The sequence below is a fragment of the Pinus tabuliformis genome, chromosome 3_2 (genome assembly GCF_031772625.1).
Source record: "Pinus tabuliformis cultivar Carrire ecotype Pingquan chromosome 3_2, CPIR1, whole genome shotgun sequence".
NCBI classification, from domain to species: Eukaryota; Viridiplantae; Streptophyta; class Pinopsida; order Pinales; family Pinaceae; genus Pinus; species Pinus tabuliformis.
The window spans coordinates 1,007,263,879-1,007,289,083 of record NC_142302.1 but is presented as its reverse complement, the minus strand read 5'-3'; positions in this window follow the sequence as shown (position 1 = coordinate 1,007,289,083).

Sequence of the window (25,205 nt, the reverse complement as noted above, 5' to 3'; positions counted from 1 at the left end):
CCTTCTAATGCCAAAAACCTCTCTCCTAGGCAATTTCACACTAAGCCCTAATTGAGGTTGCTTGTCCTTGAGAGGGCTGATATAAGAGAGAGAAAATGCGCAAATTTCAAGTTGAGGGTAAGATAAAGGTTGATCATCACATTTTAAAACAAGTCCAATGGCTAGTCCTTAGGTGCATGAAATCTATGGGATTGCTAGAACAACGAAAACTTGCAAAGGAGTTAGGATATTCTGATGCCCTAACATCAAAACCCTAATTTTTGTTTTGTGAGGGATCAATATTCACTTGGGAGAGAAAATGAAAAACATTCACAAAGGGGATTACCATTAAAATATCATTCATGAGTAATTCATGTGGTAATAACATCTAGTTTCTATGGAATTGATTTTCAACAAATTAGGGCACAATAAGAAACCCTATATTACCAATATATTCCATACATTAGACATAAAAACATAAATTTATCAATAACAACGCTCACATACAAGATAACATTCAAGAATAATCCTTTTATTGATCCAAGATAACTTCTCCAAAGATAAGAATATAGGTTCAATAAACAAAATGATCCATAAATCACATCTCTCTAAAGGCACAAGAAGGCCGAAATTCCCCATGAGAGACTGAATTAGTCCAAGTGATGATGAATGGAATGAAAAATCCTCTTCTATATTTATATGAGGAAAAGTCATAATGTTAACCTGAAATATCCTACTAACAAGTTAAATCAGAAGAAACCCTTGGGTTAAAAGCCAGCCCACTAGCTTTTGATCAAAAGTGAAAAATAATGCCACGCGTGTGAGCCACTAGGCTTCTAAAGGCGATGTCATATATGAAGTAGACTCCAAATGCCATGTGTTGATGTTATGAGGTGCCAAGTGTGATCTAGTAGCATGTAAAATTCATTATTTGAGGGTTGGCCCTCAAGTTATCCTCAACGACTCTCCGTTGTCCCAAAAAATCCAGTTGGGGCAGCACAAAGTGGTCTCGATGGGTCTCCAACTACTCATAATGCCCATATTTTCTCCAACGTTGTGGGCTTTCTAGGTGCTATTAGCCCTCCCAAGTATCTAAAGGTGAGGCCATCCTCATATGAGCCTTGAATCAATTTCCATCCCTCATAAGGTGCTAAGGTCAATCTGGAGGCATGTTGTGTCCAAGGGTGACATCTTGAAGAATCATCAAATCTAATGCAAATTGGTAGAACGTCCAAGGTGTAGGAGATGCCCAAGGTCATGTGTGATGTGTTGTTGCTAGGAGACCCAATCCTCTAAATGCTTCACCTGTTAGTGCCAATGTACTCCTCTCAAGGCTTGGGTATCTATGCGTAAGGTGCCCAAGACATGGGTTGTTGAACCACCTGACAATCACAACATAGATTCTAGAGAAAATAACCAATCATTAGGGACAAAAATCATTATTGCATCTAAGTGAACCAATCTTAAATGTAGATGGATATTAAATACTTCAAATAAGGATTCCCTTCCAAAATCAGGGCCTTGAGCTTGCAATGGTGTTTCCTCCCTAGGTAGGAGTGGCTAAAGGACAACCCTATTAGGTGTTTCCATCCCCTAAGGGGAAGTAACATTTCCTGAATCCACCCTTCAATTGATAGGTGTTAGTGAATAACAATGAAGGTATGGAAGGGAAAAAATTTCATGGCCAAGTGCCATGGTAAAAGGAATCACTAATGGATACCCTCATCTTGAGTGTATATATGTGAGGAGGGAGTTATCGTGGATGCATGAGTTACCAACTCATCCTTTGTTTTTCCACCCCTCTTGTGCCCCTTTTACTATTTCTTGATTTTTCTTTGTCTCACTGCTCATAACTCAAGGGTTAGAGCTTGCTTTGAATGATATAACAATTGTATTACCCCTTAATGATGAGTTATTTTATCGCTCATCAAGGTTGGGACATGAAAGGGTTCATTTTTATGATATAATGGAGCAACATGTGCTCAAGACCCAATGATGGACATAATGAGTGAGGTAGAGCTCATGCTAGACTTTTGCCCATGTGTTAATTTGTATTTTGTGGCCATACTTTTCATTTTGATATGCTTTTTTTTTATTTTGTTTTTGTAGCCATGATAGATTTTTTTGTTTCTTTTAGTTGCATCAACCTTGTTACAGGGAAAAGTGTCTATACAGAACTGCTCTATCCCACTAAGGTTTGGCAGCTACCTTAGAAACAAACAAAGTAAAGTCTAATTTCGTTTTCTTTTATGAAAGATAGATGAGAGAAGAATAGAGGAGACCAACCTCTGTCTTGCACTTGACTCCTTGTTCGGTTCCTCTCTCTTCTGATAGTCTTTCGCTACTTGCCTTCTCGTATACCCAGCTTCACAGAGTACCTGTAGGATCAAAGAAACATAAAACTATACAAGAACATGGATCTATTATCATAAACAATCTAGGGTCAGATGTAAATTGACCATACAAATGCACAAAACATAGATTACACAAGAGTATGGAAGAAAACTAGAATAGCTTTATTGATAATCAAGAAAAATCCAAGAGAGTTACAACCAGCTGTTCTGACCCAGCATCATCCTCTTGGCAAGAAAGCCCTCTTTCACCTCATACAAAGCTTAGATCACCCAACACACACTGATGTTGCCTCAAGAAACTAACAGCAATTCCTTACAAGATGCAAAATTCCAGCCTCTGGATCTCTGGGATGAGGGATCCATATATAGATATCTGTAAGGGAGATGAGTCAGCTTGTGTTTTGATTAGTGTCCTCCCTCTGATAGTTCTTGCTTCCACTTGGAGATTGATGATCTCTTACTCATCCTTGGTCGAATTCAGAGAGGCAAGTGTCACAGGAGAAACTTCTGGAAGATTCCATGCTTTTCCACCTTGCAGATTGACACTGCCATTTGTCTCTTCTCGCTCATCGCACCCCATAGAAGGGCTTTTTGAAATGCAACGCACCCACTGAGTGTACTTAGGTGAGATGCATCACACCTTGGCCATGGAGCAAGTGCAATGATCCTGTTTTGACCAGTTCTGAGTAGTTTTTCATGGAGAACTTCTGGGAGAAGCTGTAATCAGTTGACCTTGTTCCTTTAGGGGTTGGAACAACACTTTTAGGGACTTAGGAGCCCTTAGTTTATGGATATTTTATGCCTGGGGTTGCAGGGTCCAAAAATATCTATAACAGTTGCCCCCTAAAGCCTGAGTTCATTAATCTTTTTTAATGTTGGGTGAAATGCTTTATAATGAGGATCCAAAGTTCTTTCAAGCCGAGAGGAGACCTGTAAGAAGATACAGTACAATACATTATCTTCATAATATTTTCATGATCTAGCTGAGGCGGGCATTCCCATGCTTAGCTTTATAAATTCATTTTCATGTACATAGGACAGACAATCGTCTGAGTGTAGACTGATGATTCTGGTAGAGCCATCATCCCTTTGATTGGATGATTATCTGTGCAGCAATGATGTACATTTGATGTCTTTATTTTCTTGAATATATATCGCAGCCCGGATGGATGAAACTAGATCCGGGGTCTTCAATCTTGTTCGATCTTCACTCAAAGTACAAGTCGATCCATGTGAGAGATGTTTTGGAGTCGAACATGGAAAGACATCACCTGATTACCAGCCAATGATGTAAGTTGTTAACAGACGCGAGAGGAATCACCGATAATGATAATGACCCTCAAGGTACTGCAGTACAATTCAAGTGGTGTGAATAAAGGACTTGGCATCGAACACCATGCAAGATCTTTCGGTCGAAGGCCATTGATGCAAACCTTTCGTCGGAAGTGAGAAACTTGCCATTGAGGCATGCAAGCTTCAAAGTACTAAAGGGGTGTTCCTAGATCGACTTCTTGGATAATGAGCTGATGTCGACAAGAAGTGATTCGTCATAGGAGGGCCTTAATGAATCCCACATCAATGACACGGAACGGAGCAAATGATTTTAGTGGAGGTGAAAAATGGTTTGGTGATATAAGGTTCAGGGTGGCGGTCATGAAAGAATGGAGCGTAAATGTATTGCAGCGGGTGAGACACAGGTGAATTCTCTGAATGACTTCTCTTGAACATATCAGCGACACTGACATGATGGATTGGTAGCATTAACCCCAAATGTGGATGATGTGATGTGACCATGGTGATGTTACCGGTGAATGAAACAACCAAACCCGACATGGACGCGGAGTGAAAGTGTCATGTTCAAGAGCGACTTGCTACCAACAAAGTTTCTTCAAGTTTTCTTCCTAATTTTTTCCCCAGTCATTGCTGACCAATACCTCTTTATTTTTGTCAAGCTTGAGGAGGATAACATATGCTTGTTCTATAATTTTCCCTTCGGGCAAACCCATCGCTATGTTTTAACAAGCCTAGCGATAGTGAAACTCGTTCTTGGCTGCCATGGACAAGTTTGTCGCTATTATGTTTTTTAACGAGTTTAACGACAAAGATAACTCGGTCTTTTTCAATTTTATGAAAAGGGACGTAAAGGAAACTCCAAAATTCCTTTTTCGTCATCTAATCCCTCAAGTCCGAAAAAGTATAAAACAATATAGAAGGGATGAATTTTCGATACTTTTAACGAGCCGAACAAAACAAGCGCTCGATCTTTTTGTGTAATAATCCCTCAGGTCCAAAAAGACTAAAATCTAAAGGAGGGATAGCACTTCCGACCGTTTTAACGAGCTGGAGAGGCCAATGGCTCAGAAATATTTTCATATTTTACGAGTCAGTTGAAAAGAGCTTAAAGAAGACTTGTCTTTTGAGGAATGAGTGATAAAAATGGGTAGCAGTTGATTCCAGGTAAGGTTTCGAATTTTCCAATCACGACAATGTTACAAGGATGGCTTAACATGATCACTCTTCGCAGTTGTTCCTCAAAATGGGTAAAAAATCAAATGGAGGTGAATGATCAGCCAATGTAAAAGTGGGGGTGATGGTACGAACAGGACCAAGGCTTTAAAGGCTGAAGTATTACATTCATGATGGTTATTTACCAGAAATTAGTTCATTTTTTAATGAGCTTAAACTCTGGAGGAACATGTGCTCATTGCTTATGTTTATTTTTTAACAAGCATGAAGTCTGCGTTAAAACTGCTCGAAACAATGGTCGCTTTTTTATTTTACCATAAATAGCTTTGTTCTTTCAAATATCGTACTGCATGTTCAATTGCTTCATCAAACTAGTTAGAAATGAACAATATATGTTTAGAAAGTGAGTTAGGACACTAATATTTTACTCGAAATACGTAAAAGTAATTTAGAAGTGTTTTTTACCTCTCATTTTACCATTTCATTTGAACTTTGGCTTGTTGGAGCTTTGGAGGTGTTTTCCCCCTTGATTTTCATCAGCTGATTCCGGGAGATCCTGTGGACGATTTTCAGCGCCATCTAGACTAGGTAGGAGCTAAACCTGAGCTCTTTCATTTCATCCTTTCCATTTTGCATTCTGTGCCTGTTTTCTAGTTTTTCTGAGCCCTTGGGGTTTGAAAAACTTGCCCTGGCTCCATCGCACCCTTTATGTATCAAAAGGTGCGCTAGATGTCAGTCAGTATACTAGCCAACTGGCATGCAATGCACCCAGAACACCACTGTAGGTGCGATGACCGCAACGAAGAAACTTTATGCACGGTTTTCAATGGAAATTTTTGCTTGTTTCTCACCTAATCAGGATCTAACTCTTCTCTTGTTTGTTTTCAGAGATTCATTGGAGCAAGATGACCATTACATGGCGAGAACGTGAGCACGAAGAAGATGATATGCTTGCCTTACATGATCCGGTCACCGTGAATGCATTACGGAACTGTGGCCTTTTGAAGTTTTTCCGCATCTCTAGCATGAGACAACAAATCAACTTGCTGCAGTATTTGCTCGATGCTTGGGATCCTACCAGCCAGGTGTTCCAGATTAGGGGCAAATCCATCCCCTTAACTGTAGTGGACATCTATTTTTTGACCGGCTTATCGAGGCGGGGTGCCCCCATCTCCTTATCAGGTTCAGCCCGTGGAGGTGAATCTGTGAGAGATTATGTTCGCAGGTATTGCAGAGAAGGATCTCAGTCGAGTAAAGACGGCAAGATCATCATCCGAGATGTCACTGACAGGTCCTTGAGGACCATTCTGTTCACTTTTGGTAGGATGGCTGGTGGCGCGGCTCTTCATGTGGCTAACCGATCTTATATGCAGTACGCCCTGGAATGTCTTGAACCGAAGGTGTTCAACTGGTGTGACGCAGTACTCCTTGTGATGAAAGAACAGTTGACCAAGGTGAAAAGTGGGAGGTTGAAGAACTTTGGATACGGTTCTATTTTGACCGCCTTTGCCTTGGAAAAGATACCACTGATGCAGCCACAGTATATTGCACTTGGTTTACCTCTACCGACTGAACCACGTATGCAGAGATGGGTTGACCATATGTCTAGGCATGTTGGTCAGTCTCAGATTTCCTTTTCTGATACCTTCTTCGAGTGGTTTGATCGTCAGGAGATGGTTTATTCCGAGTATCCATACGCTGGTATGGACTTCTGGGGTGACCCAGATTTGGTACTGCCGGCTGGCGAATAGTGGGGTGCCATTGGTAAATTCCTTGACCATATTCATGTTTATTGTTTCTATTTTATAATGTCCTTGTGCTTAATTCTATCAAGACTAATCATAACTCATGTGTTCGTGCAGATGTTGGTCCCGTTTGGCCAGTAGTACGCCTGAGAGTGCCAGTTGTCGCCCCCGCAGGAGAGGCTGTTGGAAGGGCCATCCTTCGCGACCTGGATGTGGCCGAGACTCTTTCAACATTATAGGATCAGGTCGAGGTCCTCACTCTCGGTATTCCAGATATGAGGACCGACGAGCTACCTTTGAGGTTGCAGCGACATACTACTGGTGTGCCAAGTCGATGGACTAGGCTTCTACGCATGATTGCGCAGGCAGTGACTTGTTATCACAAGCATCATTAGACTAGGGTGCCCCCTAGCGTTTTGAGTTTTGGTTCATTTGACCGATTTTGTCTTGGTTACAGAACATTATGCGTAAACCATAAATAGTTATATATATTTTTGATTTTCGGAGTTTTATTTTGGTTAAGTGCTCTGATCCAAATGCAAATATTGATGAAATGCCAATGAGTCGATTAATGTGTTTAAGTTTCTGGAAATATGTTGATATTGAATAAAATCAAATTGCCTTTCCAAAATCTAGACCCTTAGGAACATGCGATAAATAGCTGGATTTCGGACAGAGTAGATACCAGTGAGTTGTAGTATGACGAGTTGTGAGTCTAGCCTGACAATCAGTCGGCGTATGCCATGTGTGATGGCATCAGAGAGAAGTTCTATCAACACGCTATATTCAGCGATGTTATTCGTTGATTGACCAATACATACCCCTCTGAAACTTACTAACTCGCCGCTTGGATAAAAAATGGCCCAGGCCGCAGAAGATAGGTTCCGTGAACTACGACTTGCTCCGTCGGCATATCCAACCCATGACTCCAATAGGTTCGACATCTGCAATAAATGTAAAAGTGGATTACTTGACCAAAACAAATACTTTAGCGAAAACAAAAATGTAACAAAAGCAGATAGGTTACTATACTGAATCACGCATAGTAACGCTTAAGGTACAACCCGTTACGAGGTTGTGCCAGTGGAATCCTGTCATAATCCATTAACTCGTAGGCTCCTTTTTCTAACACTCTCTTAACAATATATGGGCCCATCCATAAAGATTTGAATTTACCTGCTCCCAATTTATCGGATTCTTGGTCATAAAGTAAGATCAAGTCACCTTCTGAGAAGACACGGGGTTTGACATTCTTTTCGAACTGCGCCTTGACTGGTTTCTTATGGGCTTCATTAGCCAAAGTGGAATCACGACAGGTTTCATCCAATTGGATTAATTCCAAGAAACGAGCCTTCTCTTTAGAAGTTCCGGGGAGAAGGTTGATTGCGAGTTTGAGGGACGAGATTTCACACTGAATTGGTAAGATTGCTTCTAGGCCATACACCAGTTGGAAAGGTGTAAACCCGGTTGCATTCCTTACTGATGTTCGGTATGCCCACAAGGCTGAGTACAGGATCAGGTGCCAACTTCTTTTGTGAACTCCAATCATCCTTTGCAGCATGCGTTTCAGGACTTTGTTGATCGCTTCAACTTGTCCGTTGGCTTGCGGGTAATATGGAGTAGAGTTGTCATGCGACAACCCTAATTTGGCAGCTAATTCGACCATCATGTGATTGCAAAAATGTGATCCATGATCTGTGACTATAGCTTGCGGGACGCCGAATCTGGCGACTACATGATTGAAAAAGAAAAGGGCAGCTATTTCACCAGTGTTATCTAATGTAGGCATCGCCTCGACCCATTTGGTAAAATAGTCAACTGCGACTATGATATACCCATGCCCCCCAGTTGAGGTGGGGTTACATGTCATGAAATCGATGCCCCATTTGGCAAATGGCCCAATCGCAACTATTGGCTGCAGAGTTGTGGGTGGTCTTCTGGTTTTGCTACTAAAAATTTGACAGGAATGGCAACTTCTGACTGCTATTATGCAATCTTTAAACATTGTTGGCCAGAAGTATCCTGTTCGTAAAAAAAAATTCGTTGTAGCGTAACCTGATTGATGCCCCCCACACGTGCCTGAATGGCAATCATTCAGGACTTTTTCGGCCTCCTCATGAGTGAGGCACCTCCTCAGAACGGTATCGACACCATGGCGGTAAAGTGTATCACCGACGATCATGTAGTCTTTTGATTGGTATCGAATACGTTTTTGTTCAGATCGTGAGGTATTAGGCCTATATTTTTGGGTTTGGAGATAGATGATTATATCTCCATACCACGGATTGCTTGAAGATATCAAAAACAAAGATTCATCCATGATTGTTTCTTCGGATGTGTTATCGTTGGAAGATGATGGGAGATCGCATAATAATTCTGCGAAAACAAGGGCTTTCTTTGATTTGGATTTTACAAATTCCAGATCAGACTCTTGTAGAATTGCTATCCATTTTGAATATTTGCCCCCCAGCAATTGTCGCGACAATATATAAGTCATGGGGTTGCGATCTGACAGAATGGTAGTTTTTCGAAAGAGGACATAGTGTCGAAATCTCTATATCGCTTGAACAGGTGCCAACACTAGCTTTTCAACATAAGAATATTTGCTTTCTGTATCGTTTAAGTTCTTACTCAAATAATATATAGGATGTTCAATTCCATTGTCTTCTTGAACTAAGACCATTGCGATGGTTGTATCCGCTGCAGCCAGATACAGGTTAAAGTCTTTCAGATAATCGGGAGCGTACATTAATGATGCTTTCATTAGAGATTCTTTCAAAGCATCAAAGGAAGCTTGCGCAACCTGATCCCAGATGAAGGGTACTTCCTTTTTCAGTAGACGTGTATAACCTTTAGCAAGTTCGGCGTAATTTGGAATGAACCTCCTCAGAAAGTTTGCTTTCCCTTGGAGTTTCTGAATCTGAAGCAAATTCGAAGGTGGAGGAAAATTTATGATTGCCTGAACCTTACATGGGTCGAGACGAATCCCGTCCTTTGAGACTACAAAGCCAAGTAAACGACCAGAACTGACACAGAACACACATTTTTGTGGATTGAGTCGTATCTTGTAGTGTCGGCAACGTAGAAATATCGCCCTTAAATGCTCCGGATGATTAGTCCGTTTTTGCGAATGAGCCGGAAGGTCGTCGAGATATGGTTGAACGATGTTTTTGATGTCATGGAAGGCATAATTCATCGCCCTCTGAAATTTTGCCCCTGCGTTCTTTAAACCAAAGGGTAATTTTCGATATGCGAATGTGCCCCACGGACAAATAAATGCAGTCTTTGACTGGTCCTGTGGGCAGATATTTATTTGATTATACCCGGAGAATCCATCCATAAATGAAAAGGTTTCACATCCGGCGCATTCATCAATTATCTGGTCGATAAAGGGTGTAGGGTAGTTGTCTTTTGGACAAGCTTAATTTACATCACTATAATCGACACACACTCTAATCGTCCCTTGCTTTTTCATCACAGGAACAATGTTCAATACCCAATCGGTTAGAGGAACCGGGTAAATGAAACCAGCATGGAGAGGTTTTTCAACTTCTGCCTTAATGGCAGCGGCTTTCTTGGGGTGCACCTGCCTTAGCCGTTGTCGTACTAGTTTGACATCTGGATACATCTTAATTTCGTGTTCAACGATACTCGAGTCAATGCCTGGAATTTCATTATATGACCAGGCAAAGACATCTCTGAATTTGCGAAAAAGAGTGTTATATATTTCTAGTTCTGAAGGAGAACAACATTTGCCAACATAAATATTCTCTACAACATCCGTTTTGGTCGAGATATTTATGGCGATAGTCTCTTCAATGTTGGACAAGTTTCGCTTGGAATCCACCGTGTTTACAGTATTTGATAGGAAATCAAAAACTGAGCGATGATGAAGGTCATCAGGAATATTTTCTTCACAATCCGGAAGAAGGGAATGGTGGTGGTGATCTTCCCATGGTGCCCCTTCAATCAACATTGATTGAAAAATTCCTTCGTCGGTGCAATGCACTCGCGACCAAGGATCTGAATGGGTGCCATATTCCTTAGACCTATCTATCCAAACGCTTGATGAGCGTTGCTTTGGGTTTGCCTCCCATGCTAGAAACATTGATTGCTACAATATCTCTATTGGGCTTGGAGGCAATACCCGCGTATGATCCATGTTCATATCGTTTTCTGAGATCTTTTGAATCGAAGATATCATATTGCAGGTTCCTACCGACGCAACTTCCGCCAGATTGATTGGAGGCGGGAGGGCAAAAGTACCCATTAATACAGGGTCTTTTAGTAGGCCTACTCTGATATTTTGAAGCGAATGGGTGCTTCCATGGATCATCGGAATGCTTCCCGTAACTTGGGAACCATTGGGGAGGAAAGTTTGTTGATCGACGATTGTAATTCCTCCTTGAAAAGGAAATGAAATCTTCCTAAAATAGGTCGAAACAACAGCAGCCATAGCATATATCCATGGTCTTCCCAGTAGGATGTTGTAATCGAGGTTTCCGTCAATTACTTCAACATCTATTTCTACCGTTTTCCCCCCTAGTTCAACTTGCAAGTTACTTAGAATACCATATGGGGTATATTTTTGTCCATCGAATGCTTTTAATGTCGTCGATGATCTCGACAAGGTTGGAGATCCTAAAGTTTTCCAGCAACTCATCGACATAATACATGTAGATGCTTCCTCGTCAATAATTGTTCGGTGAATAGTTTTGTTGAGGGCTTTCACTTGAATGAGGAAAGCTAGTTGAGCTGGTAACTGTGGATCGTATCCTTTATGATCAAAGGACACAAGATTAGAATCTTTTGGGTCTATCCCACCGATCACTGATAATAAATCCTGCTTTTGGGATGGGCAATTTTGCAGTACCTCAAGTGTCGACATAGCGGATGGCGATTGGGCCAAATCTTCCACTATATTATAATGTTGTGCTGCTCTGGCACGAGGATTAAATGTCGATTTGTGTACTACTCCCTTTGGCGGTTTTATTGTCAGTTCCAGAATGATGGGTGGCACAACTTCTGCCGAAGTTGTCATCGAACTACTAGGTTGATCTTTATCCTTGTTGTTTGACAGCTGTGGATTTCCATAATCTTTGTACCTTGTCGATATCAAAGCATCATTTTGTTGTTTCGAAATCGACAACATTAGCACTTGGGACGAGGAAGCATTTTCACTAGCAACCAAATTTGTTCCTGGGTTCAGAAACGGATCAGTTAACACTGCTGAGGTCTTTGAATTCTTGAAGAATTTTTTAAGCTCAGCTCTGTGCGGACAATTTGCTGTCCAATGATCTTCATCGCATATAAAGCATGGATTTTTTGGTTTCCCTTTTCCAGGTGGGTTTGCAGAAGATTTTTCAGGTGATGATGATTCTTGTTTCTTCTTCTTCCCTTTGTTGTTCTTCTTGCCTCCTGGTTGCTTGGTTTCTTTGCCTTTATCTGTCGAGACGGCATTTACTTCCGAGGCAAGAAGTTCTTCATTTTCATTTTGACTGGAATTCTTACGGGCCTTTTTAGATGTAGCCCTTATCGATTTCGTGTCTGTCGTGCCAATCACGCCATCGCCGGCATGAGAGTCATTGTTCGATTTAGGAGGAGGGAGGACCGAAAATTCCGGTCTGGGAGCGTCAGGTATTTTATCGTAGAGCGTGCCAGACTGAGTATAAATCAAGTCTAAATATTGCGCACAAGAAATAACCTGATCTTCGGTGACGACTCCCCCTTTTGCCACATCTTCTGTGATGGAAGGTAACAAAGACTTAATAAACCATTCAGCTAAAAGCTGATCAGGAACATATGTTTTTACCATTCTACGATGACGTCACCACTCATGAATATGATCAGATATGTGAGTGGCCATTGTTTGCTTGAAATTGGTAAGAAGTTCTGTTCCTGTTTCGTACCTTATTGGTAACTGAAAATGGATTAAAAAGGTTGTGGCTAGGGTACTGAAGTTGTCAAACAAAGCTCTGGGCAATTCGATATACCATTTTGCTGCCGGACCAGTTAACGTCCTCTCAAAAAGGCGAAGCCTAATCGAATCATCGTTCAGGGTGTTTGATGAACACCACAGATGAAAAGTCATCACATGATTCGATGGATCTTCACCCGGATTTCCATTAAATTTAGGAATATCTGACAGAAGTTTATGCGGAATCGCTGGCCACCAAGGGGCGTAAGCGATTGGATCGTTTGTTAACCGATTTAGATCCGGTAACTCTAAAGTCGCCACGAAGGGTAACTGTTGATTCAGGTTAGGCGAAGCATACCCAGGATAAGATGGAATTGCCTGAGCAGTTGGTCTTTGCATACCAGCATAATGCATTTGATGCTGGTAACTTTGGTAAGGTTGGTGGGCATAACCATTGTAGAATGGTTGGTTTTGACCGTTTTGAATATACGGCTGCCCACTATTTGCAAAGATTTGTTGCTCAGATCCTTGGTATACTTGTTGGAATTGCGGTTGTTGGTATTGCACCATCCATGGTTGTGACGCCATGTGCTGTTGCCCGATACTAACTGTTTGACCAAGATGAGGGGTAATTGTACCCGTTTGGGCCTGTGTCATTCCACCAGTCGGCGATTGCGGTTGAGTCGCAGGGGCAAGAGGCTGTTGCATTACAACCTGAGAAACCTGAGGTTGACATACAATGGGCAGCGCTTGTACTTGCGACACCGCCACAATAGCTAGCGTAGTTGGTATATTTGACATAGGTAAACATTGTTGCATTGAATATACAACTCTTGGTTGTTGAGGTAGCATTGGTACCCAACCGCTAGATGTAATTCCAGTATTACCTGAATTTTGTTGAGAACTCATGTATGACTGTCTTCCTGGAGGAGACAATGAAAGGGTATACTACCCCCCATACGGCGGTAATCCGGTACTTAAAGGAATGATTTGCCCTTGAGGACCGGACTGCCCAAATTGATATCCTGAAATATCAATTTTTTGAGAACCAACATAAGAGTTTCCGGATACTATTCTGAATGAACAAACAGGAACAGACCATATTGTCGAAACAGCCCTTGAGTGGGCTCCTTCTAGCGATTGAGAGCTAGTTGGGACAGATGGTATGATGGTGAACATTGATGGAGTGATAGCAGGAAGCTCTGTCGTCGCCTTGTCAGATGACACAGTCCTAGATGTCGACGGTTGTTCAGACATTTCTAGTCTATCCAAAAGATTACCTAGCGATTCTACAGGAGCTTTCGATGGCGGTAGACTAATTTCTGATGAAGAAGGATACAGAGTGATCTCGACTCCAAATTGTGATGGAGTACTAGATGGAGGATCCTCTAGGATCTCTTCTATAGCAATCAAACCAGGTGGAAGAGATAGACCGTCAGGTCCGTAAAATATTTCTGGTGCCGAAGAAGGTATGGAATTTGCAGTGACAGATGTCTGGGGAACAACACTCTCCGAACCAGTTGTAGATGAAACTGGTTCAGTATCACAAGTGTTTACCCTCAGACTAGGATCAGTATTATTGTCCTTCGGTGGCTGCTGAACTTCTTCTGTAAAGGCAGGGATACCAGAAATTTATGGAGTAACCGGAGTCTCTGATGTCGTTGGAACACTTGTTCTAACTTTACCAAGAGATTTGGAACCAATTAAACGAGTTCTCTTTGTCCGCAATAGTTTCGATTCCAGTGACAAAGACGATTGACTCGTAAGCCTCCGTGAAGGACGGGGTTTCAATTTACTTTCTTCCACGATTGCGGATTACTCGATCAACTAAAAATCAAAGGGGAAGTATATTTCCGAATTAAATGAATTTTAGACGCTTTGACACAACTTGTTTTTTCAATTTTAAAGAGTCGAGAAAAAACAAAAGATGACTCTAGTCTCCTTCAATTTTTAATGAGCCTGAAGTGAAAAGTGCTCAGATGGACCTTTTCCATTAAAGAGTCTGAAAAGGAACGAAAAGGACTGCTCTGGAAATCTAGGTAGAGGGTTTACCAAACCAATCACAAAACTGCAGAATACTTTTTACGGTACGACAGTCAATCTTCCCGAATGTTGTGTTCAGTGCATTGCGATCGATAGGGTGGCAGACACGGCTTCCTATGGATAAAGGATAAAGCCTATTGTGGTCTCCCAAAATATACTCGACGGTACGTGGGAGCACAAGTCCGTATTGGCACTTGTCGTCTCAAAGTGGAGGAATCACCCAACCAACAATGAAAGCGACAGTTACCACGTTTTACGACGCCGGAACACATCTCTATCCTAGACTTCTAGATGTTGCGTTAGGTTCCAAAGCGTTGTTAGATTCATTCAATTTATTTTAGAGTTGATCTTGTTTAAGAAATTTGCCTTTCAGGTTCACCGCGTGATGTATATACACAATTCCTAAAATGCAATCTAAGATGATAAACAATCGTTTTATCTTCTTTATGCCATGAAAATCCTAGCTACTAAGGAAAGATAGACAGTTTTCTTTCAACCAAGAGCAAAGAGCATACAATATATGCATTGTCCTAAATCAAACCAATCAAACAGTATAAATGCAAATGCACATGCATGTATTTGTTTTCGACTTTCTTAATATGTAGATGATAAAAAGAAATCTTATGTGAAAATTTGAATTACTTTTAAAGCGACAGTACTCAACAACTCTCTTTCCAAAATGAAGTGAGGGTAAGAGAGACAGTTAGCGATTTTGAAATGAAATATTGCTTTTCGACACTTTAAAAATCACAAATTCAAATCATATGCAATAGTAAATCATATAATCGACTACAAAACAAGAGGATTTCCTTCTATGGCTGAAAACAATAGCTACGACACTTTCAGATCAAAGAACGACAGCTCGATTATGTTACTTTTTGCAAAAGAGAACTGAAAATGACTAAAAAATACACTTAAAACATTCATAGTTCTTTGCACATTGGAGGCGGAATAACAGCAAGGAAGAGGGTTTCAAACAGAGGTGTACTGATTACAGGCAGCAAAATTCATGAATAGAACTGAAAAGAATGAACACAGAAACCAAAATTCAGGGACAAAGCCTAGTCTGATCAGCGCACCTGTAACACAGGGAAACTGAAATGCAGCGCAGGTGCTACACTCGGGAAGTGCGCTGAATGTCAGTTTCTCAGAACAGAGGGTGCGATGGACCAGGGACGAGACTTTGAACGGGTTCTGGGTCACAGTTTGCAGTTCAGTTCAGGGATTTTGGCCGTGAAAATGGTAATCAGTAACTCAACAACAGGGGTAGATCTAAAGAGGTTATCAAGGCTACCACAAGGGCAATTAGAGAGCTTGTAGATCAAGTGTTTAATTCATAAACAAACCCAGAGATTGACTGAAGCAACATTGATATACTTTGCATTCGTAAAACAAATGTAGTTCGAAGGCTAGCTGGCTTGGCTTCAGGCTCCGTCTGTGAGTTTATAAAGTAAACAAATGTAGATAAACAATCAATCTATTCGGTCCCCAGCGGAGTCACCGTTTTGTCACAGGTAAAAGTGTCTATACAGAACTGCTCTATCCCACTAAGGTGTGGCAGCTACCTTAGAAACAAACAAAGTAAAGTCTACTTTCGTTTTCTTTTATGAAAGATAGATGAGAGAAGAATAAAGGAGACCAACCTCTGTCTTGCGCTTGACTCCTTGTTCGGTTCCTCTCTCTTCTGATAGTCTTTCGCTACTTGCCTTCTCGTATACCCAGCTTCACAGAGTACCTGTAGGATCAAAGCAGCATAAAACTATACAAGAACATGGATCTATTATCATAAACAATCTAGGGTTAGATGTAAATTGACCATACAAATGCACAAAACATAGATTACACAAGAGTATAGAAGAAAACTAGAATAGCTTTATTGATAATCAAGAAAAAACCAATAGAGTTACAACCAACTGTTCTGACCCAGCATCATACTCTTGGCAAGAAAGCCCTCTTTCACCTCATACAAAGCTTAGATCACCCAACACATACTGATTTTGCCTCAAGAAACTAACAACAATTCCTTACAAGATGCAAAATTCCAGCCTCTGGATCTCTGGGATGAGGGATCCATATATAGATATCTGTAAGGGAGATGAGTCAGCTTGTGTTTTGATTAGTGTCCTCCCTCTGATAGTTCTTTCTTCCACTTGGAGATTGATGATCTCTCACTCATCCTTGGTCGAATTCAGAGAGGCAAGTGTCACAGGAGAAACTTCTGGAAGATTCCATGCTTTTCCACCTTGCAGATTGACGCTGCCATTTGTCTCTTCTTGCTCATCGCACCCCATAGAAGGGTTTTTTGAAATGCAACGCACCCACTGAGTGTACTTAGGTGAGATGCATCGCACCCTGGCCATGGAGCAAGTGCAATGATCCTGTTTTGACCAGTTCTGAGTAGTTTTTCATGGAGAACTTCTCGGAGAAGCTGTAATCAGTTTACCTTATTCCTTTAGGGGTTGGAACAACACTTTTAGGGACTTAGGAGCCCTTAGTTTATGGATATTTTATGCCTGGGGTTGCAGGGCCCAAAAATATTTATAACAAAGCTCCCAAGGAAAAGTTTTTGGGCCCTACGCAGGTATGAGGATGTATGGGTGTTAAATCCCAACAAATCAATGGTCAGTTGAACCTGAATAATGGATGTGAGATAAGGGCTTATAATGTATGATTGAAAGAAGTAAGTATGGAACAAGGATAGATGGAACCATGCTATCTCAATCAGGGCTTCCCAAGTATTTCCCCTCTTATATCCATTGGGCCATTAGGGGAGGTCACACTGAACTAGCATTGAAGATTAACCCACCATTTAAGGTGAGAGAACAAGATCACGATCAAAACCCCTCCTCCTTCTAGGTCACCCAATAATCCATATCAAATGCACAGATATAAACAAGCATACATATCCAATTGCAACATTATTAAAGTACGATTCAATCGAAAACACACCTTCGTCCATGTGATCTTACCGGATGGGTGAGACGCATATGGATGATGCAAGTGGCAAAGATATAATGGCATGTCATCAACTAGTGATGGCTATCAAGGGTTGGTGTTTGCATCACTGACTAACTAGCTATGAGGAATAGGAGAAATGTAATGTCACATGTGAATGAATTGCCTATGAAAGAATGAAATAGCCTATCCAACCTTATAGGCTATAGTCTCGATAAAGGGGATAAAACCCAATTTTTCCAATGTTGGGGAAACATTGTGTAAATGTTGGGTTAGCTGGCACAAAAGAACCCAAATTTGGGGGTTGCATTCATAACCCCTCACATTTGGGAGCCCGTGAAGGAATCTACAAATAGAGGAGAGTTGGAATCAAATTAGCATCATCTATTTGGATCAAATATATTTGTTTTCTTGAGTTGTGGCTCTTAGGGTTTTAAGGCCCCTTTCTCTCTGCTAATTTCAGTGGTGAAATATTCTACCCTAGTCAACCACTTCTATTCATCCAGTTTCTTATCATTTATCCAAATCAATTTTGTTAGTTATTGGTTTGGGACAATTTGAAGGTTTATGGTCTAATTGAGGAATTCGGTAATTATCTAATTGAGGGATGAAAATAGTTAAGGGAAATCTGAAGTATAGCGGAGTTACAACAAAGTAAGGTGGAATTTTATGCTTTCATTACTGAATATGAATTATATATATATATATGAAAAATATATTATATACGTCAATGTCTCCCCATGCCCCCTAAATTTCCCTAAAATTTAAAGGTACTCCCACACATCCCCCCCTGTGCATATTCTCACACTCACATCCCCTTGCCACAGCATCTTGGTGGAACATTGAAGATTAAACACCAAGAGGAATGATTTTGAGGCAATCACTACAATTCTTGATGTTGAATCCTTCAAATGCCAAAAATCTCTCCTAGGAAATTTCACACTAAGCCCTAATTGACTTTGCTTGTCCTTGACATCACTGATATAAGAGAGAGAAAATGTACAAATTTCAAGTTAAGGGTAAGATAAAGGTTAATCATCACCTTTTAGACAAGGTCAATGCCTAGTCCTTAGGTGGATGGAGTCTATGGGATTTCTAGAACAATGAAAACTTGCAAAGGGGTAAGGATATTTTGATGCTCTAACATCATAACCCTAACAATTGTCTTTGTGAGGGATCAATATTCACTTGGGAGAGCTAATTCCAAGCATTCACCAAGGGGATTACCATTCACATATCATTCATGAGTAATGTATGTAGTAATAACATCTAGTTTCTATGCAATTGATTTTCAACAAATTAGTGTAGGTTTTAACCCCGTACAGAAATTACCTGCATACAAATTCTAAAACACAGAAAATAAACAATGCGAGACCATAACACATAAAACACATATACACAGAGATTTTCCCCTGGATCCCAAAACCAGAACTACCAGCTTCATTTTTTCATTATGTTCCTTTTAATGTTACAATACATATTTATACATGCCAAAGCATCCAATATGATGGACTGAAAACCATCGCGTCCAAAACCATCGACCGAAAACCATTGCGTCCAAAACCATGTGCGAAAATCATGCACAAAACCATAGGTAGGTCTGCCCAACCTAACATAGGGTCCAAAACCAAAATTTTCCGGGGTTATCTGCACCCCTCAAACGCCCTGTGACTCCCCCTACTACACATTCGACACAGTGAAGGGGGGGGCTCCGCCCCCCTTCTAACCCCCCGATTAACTACGTGGGCTAGTCGTGGAAAGAATATAACACAACCCAACATTCTCCCACTTGTTGTTTTCTTTCCACAGGGGGCCACAAGAGAGCTTAGTCATTTATCCAGCCCTGCAATGCCCATTGTTTCTCTACACCAAGAGAACTTCTCAGAGCTCACATATTTTGCTAATGCATCTGCAGTATTCTTCAAAGTATCCAATTTTACCAGCAACACCTTTTTTTCTTCTATCATATCCCTCACAAAGTGATACTGAACATCAATGTGCTTTGTCTTTGAATGATATGCAGGGTTCTTTGCCAAGAAAATTGCACTTTGGCTGTCACAGTCTATCCTTATAGCTCCCTGTACTAACCCCATACTTGAACACAATCTCTGCAACCAAACTGCTTCCTTGCTTACATGAGTGGCTACCATGTATTCCGCCTCTATATTTGATAGTTCCACTACAAATTATTTCTTACTCATCCAACTGACTGCACCTCCAAATAGGTTATACACATACCCACTTGTAGATCTTCTCTGATCTAGATCTCCAGCCCTATTTTCATCAACAAAGCCACGAATATTCAACACTCTGTCAAATCCTAGTCTTCCTTGGTAGCACAAACCATAATCACTGGTGCCACAGAAATACCTAAAACCCACTTCATTGTTGTCCGATTCTCCTTCCCTAGTTTTGACATAAACCTTCTCAATACTCCCACTGCATGTGCAATGTCTGGTCTAGTATAGACCATTACATACATCAAGCTACCGATTGCACTTGCATATGGAACACGAGACATGTCCTCTTCCTCTTCTTATGTCTTGGGACACTGTTCAGCAGATAACTTTACACCTACAGGAATAGGAACCTTCATCGGTTTACTATCCTGCATATTAAACCTATGTAATATTGTCTCAACATATTTCCTCTGGTTTAACCAGAGCTTCCTCTTTGTCCGATCTCTTTTACTTTCCATGCCCAAAATATAGTTTACAACACCAAGATATTTCATGTCGAATTTGGAGGACAATTCGGTCTTCAAATCCTAGATAATTTCTTTGTCATTTCCAACCAGCAACATATCATCTACATACAAGACTAGATAAATAACATGGTCACCAATTAATTTAAAATACACGCAGTGATCTACTTTGCTTCTAGTGAAGCCAAGTCCCCATATAAATGTATCAAATTTCTGATACCACATCCTTGGTGACTGTTTTAACCCTTACAAAGACTTCTTTAACTTGCATACCAGTTCTTTCTTACCCTTCACCGCAAAGCCTTCAGGTTGCTTCATGTAGATCTCCTCTTCTAGATCCCTGTGAAGAAATGTTGTCTTCACATCTATTATCACCTAGATTGACCTCAGGCTGAAGGGAGGCAATTCTAGGGTAACCACGAACCAAGCTTAACCTGGTAGCTAGCCCTACCAGGTCGGGAGAGGGCTCTCTCCTTATGAATCTCAGTCAAGATGACTGGATCAAGAACAAGATTTTATGCTAGGTATAGTAGCTCAAGGGTTTTGATTGAATTTGTTGGTGTTTTTGCTAGATCAGGAGGAGCTGGGCAATTTTGGGTCTAGGAAACTAAGGTAAAATCACAGGGGATTCTATGGGGCAAGGTAGGTATGATCTTTAGCACCTTAAAGCTTGATGGGGTGAAAGGCTAGACTGGTGAGGAGCTAAGAAGGGCTTGAGCAAGTCAAGAATCCTTCCTAAATAGATGAAAACATAAAATACTGGTGTTTTCCCAAGGCAGAGCATTAAAACCTAATGTATTCCACCTATCTGACTTGAAAACAACCAATCAGAAGAAATTACATGAAAGAGGCATACATAAATAACATGTGAACAAATTAACAGAAGAAGAAACACATGCTAAAGGCCATACCACAGGAATCCCATAAAAATAGTTGCAACTTTATTAGTTTCCTGCCAAAACTGCTACAAAATGATAAGTGTTCAGTACATGAGCATCCAACTGAATCCAACCCTTGCAAATGACAAAGAAAATACATGATTTAGACATTGAAATACCTCATCCTAACCATCAAGATTCGAAACCATGAGAAGAGGAGTTGTTTCAACCATTTCTAACAAGGACCAGGAATATAGGCAGTCAAACAACTTGCCTCTAAAAGAAGGGACACCGATTCGTTTGTTTCAAAACCACCTCTAACTAATGAATCTACCCTCTAACACTATTTTACCATTACATTTACATGCCATGTCATCAATTACATCAGTGTAATCATCCATGATGAGAGAGAAATCAAATTCACAGTCAAAACAAGCAAATTTTGGTTTTCTGAGCAAAATGGTCATAAGTGCAGTGCCACTGGTCCTAAGTGCAACACTACTTTATACCTAATTTTGGAGGCCTTCCCCTTAACCAAATTGAGCCCATGATAGCTCATTGGAAAGGTATTCAAGCCTAGTTTTTGAAACACCTGGAATTTTGAATTTGGAGGTCATTTGCCCCCTCAAAACTTGAATCTCTAAAGATTGATTATGTGTATCTAAAAAGAGGCAGAGAGGTCATTTTTTGGTATTTTTTGGACTTTTTGGTGAACCAGATCTGCTCCAAAACTTTTGAAACTTTCTAGGGTACATGTCCTCATCATTATGAATCCAAAAATGCCAACCTTTTCTCCATATGATGCCCCAGGAAAAAGCGCAGCGCCGGTGGCACTATGTTTCTGGGAAAAATTTATGTGTTGTGAATTTCAAAATTTCAAAAATGCAAAAACTTCTCAAAATTTGCCCAAATTTGACATGGAATACCACCATCAACTACTTTGATGGGATAGGGAGGCTTCAGCCAACATCTTCAATCTATCTTGCTCCTTTTTGCCTTCCAAAGCTCTCCTTAGCCTAGCCTTTAACTTTCTGATCCTCATGTTACAAATTTTGTTGCGGGTCATGTAATGGTAGGCCATGTTGTTATAGACATTTTTGTGCCTTACAGCATGAAGCATGAAATGTCCATAATCTAAGGGATCCAAAGTCCCTAAACATGTTGCTCCTACCCCTAGAGGAACAAGGCCAGCAAACCACAACATTGAATAATAGTTCTCCACCTGAAAACACTCAAAAACAAGGCAATTCTGGATCATGTCAACTGCTCCACTGAGCATCTGCGCTGAATGTCAAGTGCTCCACTGTCTACCTGCGTTGAATGTCAACTGCAAAGAAGGCTACCTGCGTTGGGCGAGTTTGGACATGTGGCACAGTCATTCCTCAAGGTGTCAATGCCCAGGAAGCTTCCAAAATGACACTTGGATCAAGGAATTCGACTGGTGATGAGTAAGAGGCTCTAGATCTCCAAGTGGAAGCAAGAACCTCCAAGTGGACTGAAGAACTGAAGAATAACTGAAGTGAGAGAGGACACTAGTCAGCTTCATGCCAGTCTCAAGCTGACTCATCCTTTCTCCAAAACTCCTATATATAGATCTCTCTCATGAGGTCTAGGGAGGCTGGAATCTTGTGAATGTAAAGAATTGTTGTTGGTTTGAGTTTAGAACTATTGGGTGATTTTCTTTGAAGGAGGTGAAGAGGATATTTCTTTCTGTTGGGAAGGTGATGCTGGATTGGGCCTCTTATGGTTGTATCACTTCCTGAACTTTACTTCTTCCATTAATAAAGCATTTGAGGTTCTTCTATATACATGTGTCTCAATGATGTATTGTTATACTTGTGTATTTGATTTATTCTAATCCTTAAATCAATTATGAATGTATGCTTCTTGTAGTTTCCCTCTCTTCACATTTTGCAGGATCTTGGTGTAGCTGGGCCAGTGAAAGAGCAAGGAGCTGGGAGCAAGCAGTAAGGAGAGAAGATTGGATCAAACATTAGCGAAAGACATCCCCAACAACAAATTGGCGACTCCGCTGGGGAACGTATCTTGTTGGTTGTTTATGTTTTTGCTATTCATTTCCTAAACACAGGGAGTACCGAATCGAACTGCATTTGGATCTTTCAAATGCAAAGTAGAGGGCAGCTACTCTAGCTTAGTTTCTGGGCATGTTTATGATTTGAAGAGCTGATCCACAAGGACTCTGAACAGCTCTTAGTGATAGCTTTTCATCCTCCTTTTCATCCTTTAGTGTGTACTTGATTGATAGCTTTGATTTGGCCAAAAACTGTTGATTTTTGAGAAATCTGTGACCCAGAACCTGAGGGAAACGAGAGTTTCTCTCTTCATTGCAGGCACTGTGAAGGCAGTCTACATTTCATCGCAGGTCCTGAAGGGGCTACCTGCGCTGAATGTCAAACTGACAGTGTTCTACCTACGCTGAACCATTTTTGCCTTGTGCAACTGGGGTTCTCTGCTTTCTGTTGCCCTGTTTTCATCCCTGTTTTTGCTGCCTGTTATCAGTCAATGTACCTATCTGAAACCACCTTTCTTTGCCACTATTCCGCCTCGGTTGTATAAAGAAACTGTATTTGTTCTTTGTGTATTTCTTATATCATTTTCAGTTTCCCATAACGAAAGTGAACTAGTCTTGCTGTGGCCTCTTAGATCTAGACCTGTGATAAGTGTCGTTCTGATCTTAAGAGTTAGTTTGTTTGTTGTTCATAGCTGATTGAGCTTTTGCTTTTGTCATATGGTTTGAATTTATGTATTTCTAATGTTGAAACAAGTAAATCTTAAGTTGTCTTTTGATTTTGGACAAAAGCTTGTTTACTTTCAGTTGAAATTGAATTCAAAGTTATACAACAACTCTCTTTTTGTAGTACATCAACATTAAGAAAGAGAAAAGAAATAATTGCATTGTGCATGTGCATTTTGACAGCTTGCATGTTGATTTAGGAGAAAGTGCATTAGTGTGTGCTCTATGATCTGTGTGAAAAGATGATGTCTTTCTTTTCCCTCAGTGGTTAAGATTTTCATAAGTTGAAAAGATTGAAAAAGATTGCTTATCATCTTTAGAATGCATTTAGGAGTTGTACCATACATCTCGTGGTGATCCATAAAGGCAAACTGCTAAACAAGATCAACCTAAAATGAATTGAATTTACATAACAACGCATTGAAACATAACGCAAACACATAGAGGTCTAAGCTAGAGACGTGTTCCGGCGTCGTTAAACGTGATATCTTAGCGTTGAGTGGTTGGGTGATTCCTCCACGGTGAAGCGATAAGTATCAATATGGACTTGTGCTCCCACGTACCGTCGCGTATATATTGGGAGACCCCTATAGGAACAAAGCCTTTATCCATAGGAAGCCGTGTCGGCCGCCCTACTGATCGCAATGCAGTGAACACAGCATTCACGAAGATCGACCACCCGTACCGTAAAACGTATTCTGTGGTTTTGCGAAAAGTTTGGCACACCCTCTGCCTAGAACTCCAGAGTAGTTTCTTTTGGCCTTTTTCAAACTCTATAACTAAAAAAGTCCATCCGAGCATTTGTCACTTCGGGCTCGTTAAAACATCGAAGGAGACTAGAGTCATCTTTAGCTTTTTCTCGACTCTTAAAAAGTGAAAAAGCAAGTTGTGTCTAAAGTGTCGTTATAAAATTTATTTTAAACGGAACATAATCACCTCCTATTCCTGCATTGATCTGTAGGTTGAGAACATGGAACGCCCCAACCAAGGAATTCCCCATGATGGAAATCCTAGTCCTTTCTCCTCTTGGGGAGAAGTTGGTGCGCCCCACATGGCCACATTGTCGCTTCCAGGACTGACAATTGGCCTGCCAATTTGGCTATTCTCAACCAATGTAGTTCAGAACACCACGGTTCCTGAACAGTCGAGTCAACAGTTAGATCAGTCTAGAGCTGCCCACCAGCCTTCTACTTCCTATAACTCTTCCTCCAATCCTTCATCTTCGCAAGGTAGAGCCGGCAAAAGCCAAGCTCCCATGGAGAAGAAGGAGAAGAAGAAGAGAGAGAAGAAGAAGAAGGAGCCTAAGGCAACTGGGGGCAAGCAAAGGACATCTGACAAAAATCCACACACAGCACAGACTGGGCCTAAATCGCCATGTGTCATATGTAGAGGAGACCACTTCCATAGAG